Here is a 6,334-nt window from a genome sequence, read left to right on the forward strand (position 1 = left end):
TTTTCGTGGATGAGGGGAGACCTACACAGTATTAGGCAGGTGATTTTTAATGTCGGGGGGTGTCTTGTTTAAATATGAAGACATGGCACCTCCTCTTGCAGTAATATTAGCCAGATTTTTATTAACATAAGAGCATTTGTACACCGTATGGATCATTAGATTGACCAAAAAAAAAGAGGTTTTAGGCCGTTAAGTGTCACCAGAAGGTCTTCAGTACACTTTAATTTATCTGACTTTTTTTTCTAATAGTTTTGAGAAGAAAGTCATGACCCCAAAATATATATATATATATATTCAGTGACACTAATCTTCTTCACTTTGTAGTATTTAGTTTTATCTGAATGTATTAAGAAAATCAATTCACTTGGGTGAATTTTCCCCTATTATTCATTTTGGCATTATGCCTTAAAGATTGCTCGGATATTTTTAATGACTTTCTAATGATGGGAATTTTAAAAACTGTTTACCAAACCATTAACACCTGCAGGATCGCCTCTGGCTTGCTTTGTTCAACACGACCAAAGATATGTCGCGTCTAGATATGCCGTTATGATAACACACCACTGTGTTGCTGAGCAGTAAGAGTCACAGTTTCTAATATCAGCAGCTCTGGAGTCGAGGAAAGGCACAGAGGACAAGAACAGTTGTTTGTATCTTTTCTTTTTCTTAAAAAGAAAGAACTCAAGCTGGACCTTGTTTGGTAAAATGAACAAATTTGCTAAACATGGTGAAGGACTTGAAACAAAGGGATAGCACGTTTGCTTTCTATTTATACTCCAGGTGAAGACTTACCTAATTGCTACAGCTGAGTGATTTGATTCTAGAAATGGAGCTGAGCTGATCAATAAATAGATGTAATAGTAGGGTACATCAGAATGTGGAGTTGAGGCTATTTTATACCCTGCCAATCTCTCACTTCATCAGCCTCCCCCACTGCACTCATTAATAATGTACCTGGAATGAAAGTTAATGTATGTGATGAAAAATGTATAAGCTCGTGAAAACTGAACTGACCTTTCAGTTGTTGATGTGTCTGATGCACTTTACTCGAAAACCTGCTGTTGCGGTTGCTTTGCAGCTCTTCACACAAAGCCACTAATCTCATTTATTTCTGAACTTTTCATTTCTAAAATGAGAGAGCCTGCAGCTGTAGATACAGATCAATACAAATACTTGACTTTATGCGTTTAGTTATTGAAATTCTTTCACGGGTATCGACGTACCCACATTAGATGTTTATGCAACTCAAGCTGTATCCGCTAATCAGAAATACTGTTTTGTAAGTGTGTTTATAATTCCTACCGTCATAACAATTTCTAATTACACCGGTAGCCATGCCAAGCCAGGCTGTTATTATGCTCAGGAGGGTAATTATTTCCATTGCCCTGTATTATTGACACAAACTTTTCTCTTGATTAAAAAGGAAAAACTAATCAGTCATTGTATGTACCTTAGTGTTGAGGGGGCGGTAAGGCGATCTGCTACTAAGCACTGGAAGTAGCAGAGAGGGTATGATGGTGGGCAGCACCATGTGATATGGACGGCTTAGTAATAGGCCTCATTAGATGCCCAAAGCCCAAGAAATGTGGCACTCTGTTTCCCATTAGGAAGAAAGCACCATAATAAAAAACATAATAACGATGAAGGATAATTGTCAGCGAAACACAGGTTATATATTTCAAATGTTATTATTAGCAATCCATAAAAATGTCTTGCATATGGCCATATTAGATCATGCAGAATGTGCTGCGGTTGGAGAGTATCTATAAGGAGAGGTAGACTTTAACCTCAGCATTCAAGGTACTAAAATATTAAAAATGCTGCCAAGCAAAACTAAACTGAACCAAAGCCAGATCTGCTAAAGCCAGAATGTGTTTATCATTCAAAGGACATAAAAACAAAATCACTGCCAGAAATAAAAATAAAACATTAAATGCATTTAAATTTTAAATGATATTGCTAGCTTAAATTGTGTAGCATCATTAGCAAAATAAACACATTTTTACAGAAACTTGTAAGTACACGAGTAACTAGGAAGTTTATTTGATAAAATAATTCACTATAAACTTTGTACAACAGAAGAAGAGACTTCTTTTTACCTTTGGTTTTGTGGTGTAAATACACGGGCATCCTGCTAGCCTGAGTGCTAATTTGCTAACTCATGTCAACACTGGCTTTTTTACTGCTAGTAGGTCACTTTGGTTATTATCTCCTCATCTGAGCATTTTTTTTCCTTTTTCTTTTTCATCATAGATGGGAGCTTTTATGGTAAATATGAATAAAACATACTTCTTCTTAATGGAGATCTCTAATCAGTTATTTACATGGTAGGAACTCACGTCGCAGACATGGACAAGATGACCTCCTGAAGTTCAAACCAAACATCTTCCTTTTCGTTAACCTTTATTTAACAAGGTTAATCCCATATGTTTTCTTGGCACACTATGGGCCCCTTAGTACCGACTGAGCATCTTTACTGAGCATCGTTGCTAACCATGTTCATCCCTTTACGACCACAGTGACCACAGTGTGCCCATCTGTAATGATCTGAGCTGATATGGTGCAGTATCTTGCTGGAAGCAGTCATCAGAAAAGCAGTTTCTTGAACTTGAATGAGTTCCCTGTACTCAAATGGCCTCCACAGCAACCAGATCTCAATCCAATAGAGCACCTTTGGAATGTGGCGGAACAAGAAATTTTCTTCATTGATGTGCAACCAACAAATCTGCAGAAACTGTGCGATGCTATCGTGCCAATATGCCCCCAAACCTCTGAGAAATGTTTCCAGCACCTTGTTGAATCTGTGCTACAAATAAGTCTAACAGAGCATGCATTTGGGTAGTTCAACACCATTTTCTACTTTATACACAGAATGTATTATTGTATGCATATATCATAGTATATTGCCAGGACCCAATCACCCAGAGAAGCATATTTTTACTTTCCTTTGTTTTTAAGCCATAACTAAATTGCACATAGGCCTATGAATTGGTTAACTGCACATAAAAGGACTGTTTTTCATTTTTGCTCTCACAAATGAGCATTGCTGTATACCACTGTGGTATTTTTAGGTTTTTGTATATTGTTTTTGGTATTTTGCATCACATTTTCTAGAAATTTTTCTCTTTTAGCGACACATTAAAGTAGTGAGGAGGAAGATTGGGGTTAGACAGATTGTATATTTGTAATAAAATTGAAAACTAAATATGCACCTAAGTATGGCACTGAAAATGATCGTGATGAATTCTTCATCTCAGGCCACAGCTTGCTCTCCCATCAGCAATGACTCCAGCGCCATCTTGTGAAAGAATTAGGTAAGTCAATTTAAATGCTTTTTAACAGAGACACAATGAGCTTCTTTGCCCTTAGCACTGAACAGGAAGTCTGTTCAGAACTACTGCATTTTGTCATTTGTCAGTACTGGTTGCACAGGTCTTACATTTAGAGATGTGATGTGAGATATCTGAAGGCTTTTAAGGCACGGGGGGAAAGCAAAGCTAGATGCTGCAGTATCAATAGATGGCAGTAGCATCACATCATGGCAAAGATACTGATTAATGCCCTTTGCATGAGATCATCACATCTTTTGTAGAGTAATAAAAGGTAGCCTCAAGCTGTGGCCAACTAAACACAAAAGTGCAATTATCATTAATCAGTTTCTGCATGTATAGACAGCAAGATCCTATTACAAGATATTTGTGTTTATTTCAATTCATTACCTTCCAGAAGGGTTACCATGGCATCACATGCTCAACAATGAAGGTATCATCGATGCATGTGATGCTATGTATTAAACAGTGCATCAGCAAAGAAGTGATCCTCGGTCAGTTCCCGGTGATAATAAAACGTGCCGGCTCTCTCTTGAGTCACACTTATAATTAGAAAGTGAGATAAGTTGAGACAACTGTGAGACTCCATCATTCAGTCACAGATTTAGAAAGTGTAGAGTAATTGCATTTTGCTCCTTATCTCATAAATTGGATCCATTCCAGAGCTGGGGATGGAAATCCTCGTCTTCAGTCATGGAAGGAGCCCATTTGCGTCGAGGCTGTGGATTTTCAGAGGCATGACAAAGCTAAGAAGTTGGGAGAGTTTCACAATCGACTCGGGGATGAAACATGACAGAATTCGCCTTGCACCGGCGTTAATGGTGAGCGCAGCCTTTTAAGCTGAGGCTTACTGCGGCAGCTGAGGGCGCGCGGCAGACACTTGTCGTGTGAGAGGTCACTTGAACCATTTATGCGGCGTTGCATTCCAAAGTAAAGGAGAAACAACAGCATTGAGGTCAGGTTAAATAACCCTTTGCTCTGTAATGTCATGTCGAGCCAACCTCCGCTTCACTTGAAAAGATCACAGCTGAAGCAACATGTTGTTTCGGCTCTAAATTATACACAACACAGCAGCAGGATCACTGTCAGTTTATGCACTGTGCCACATCTTGCTCTTTGTGGTATGCATTTAGCTGGAAACTCTCTGCCCTGTGTCATTATACATGGTTCGGACAACACACAGCACATCAAAATAAAACATGAGGGTTTCTCAGTGTGTGGTTGCTGCTGTACACCATTTCTACCTTTTACAGGCATTGTGCAGTCTGCAAGGCTCATGTAAGCACAGGATGTTTGTGCACAGCTTTGGTCTTACTCCCTGCTGGCTTGATGGCCAGATGGGTCAGTGACAGTGTGGTCGGAGCTTGGCGGGCCCCTTCTGTTCGCTGTGAGGGTCCACTCATGGGATCAAAACCCCCGAGACCAGAATTCTAGAAACTGGATCACAAGGTAAATGGATTGCAAGCTGAGCTGAGACATGCAGTGCACACACATAACCCCACACAGTTACAATAAGGAATATGCACTGTCTCCTGAGTAGCAGAGCGGCTACGTGAACATATGCTTACACGTGTATGGCGTGTATAAGGATCTCCCACGATGAGACAGATCTGTCAGAGGACAGAATGTTTTACCCAGAGAAACAGAAAAATTAACTAAAGAAAATGTGATTTTATTTAATAAGCCAGAAGCAGACCTGATCTTTTATCATTCAAGGCAAGCTGTTCAGGAGGGTTAGATTGCCAAAGTGATATTTTTCTGGTCATGTCATGTGGAAATTTAGTCAAGTCATCTTCAACTGCTATTGCAGTCCATTAACTCCATTGTGAAGATACATAATTGATGCAGCCTTTGGGTAGAGTTTAATCAAATGGAGAGTTCTCCGCACTCCACCGCCAACTGAAAAATGAGACACACGATCCTCAGTGATGTAGTGCGTGAGGTAAGAGTATAAGTCACACTTTGAATTGATTTATAATCATTGCACTGTACACGTCCTGCACAATGCCCAAAGCAAAACATGTGGGTATAAGCTTTTAAAGTTGGATTCATGTGAAGTATTTATGCGCCCGAGACAGGATCAGCAGAAAGTGTATAAAAATGAAAGTATAACAGCCAGACAGCTGATTTTACTAATCTACTCCCAAACAAAAAGGGGCACCGTTTTGGTTTTCACTTTCATTTCATTTTTGTTTGATGTGGATTTTCTATCACTCTTCCCCAACTATTCATTTCCATCTTGGTATTTTGATTCTCTTTAGGCGTTTACTTTTCTTTGAAATAACAGTGATCTGTGTGGGATGTGGAAATGCATTGTTTATGCCATGCTCCCTGAAATCAAGGGCTTAGCTCTCTAGTTAAATTTCACACTCAGCCAGCACTTATCTCTGTCAGCTCCTGTTTGAGCCACAGATGATCTGCCTTGTTTTAAATGCTGTTGGCTTTTGTTTGTGTCCTGAACCTGAGCTGTGATTCAGTGGTAGAAATGTACTACTTTATTCTATACAAGTACACGCTCCTGAGAGTGTGCTACATCTTCCACGCAGCCAAGGCGGGAAACAAATATGCAACATATTCATAAGATCTATGCCAGCTCGCGTACGTCTTTTCTCCATGAATGCATTTTTGTGACAGGGGAAATTGGGGGAAAGTGGCAGATTAGCGCACCTACTCAGCTGCAAATTCTGAAGAGCATTCGTCTCACTCAGCCATGCTAATAACACAGCAGTCAATTAAATCCATGAAGTCAGATATGTAATTTTCAAATAATCATTAACTAGAATTAGAAGTTTGGCTATTGAAGAGATGGGAAAGGAAGACGTAGAGAGAGGCGGTGAGAGACGTATAACCATCATTACATTAGAAGCGACATATACTAAATCCCTCAGCCGAAGATGAGTGAAGATAAAGGAGGTGACTGAGCTAATTGTGTACTGTCAGAATCCATATCTCTAACGACTGTCAAACGAGCAAATTTCAAATCTATTCTCTCCACCAGATCGGAA

Source organism: Haplochromis burtoni, unplaced genomic scaffold (genome assembly GCF_018398535.1).
Source record: "Haplochromis burtoni strain Fernald_Lab_line unplaced genomic scaffold, NCSU_Asbu1 Contig_146, whole genome shotgun sequence".
Lineage (NCBI taxonomy): Eukaryota > Metazoa > Chordata > Actinopteri > Cichliformes > Cichlidae > Haplochromis > Haplochromis burtoni.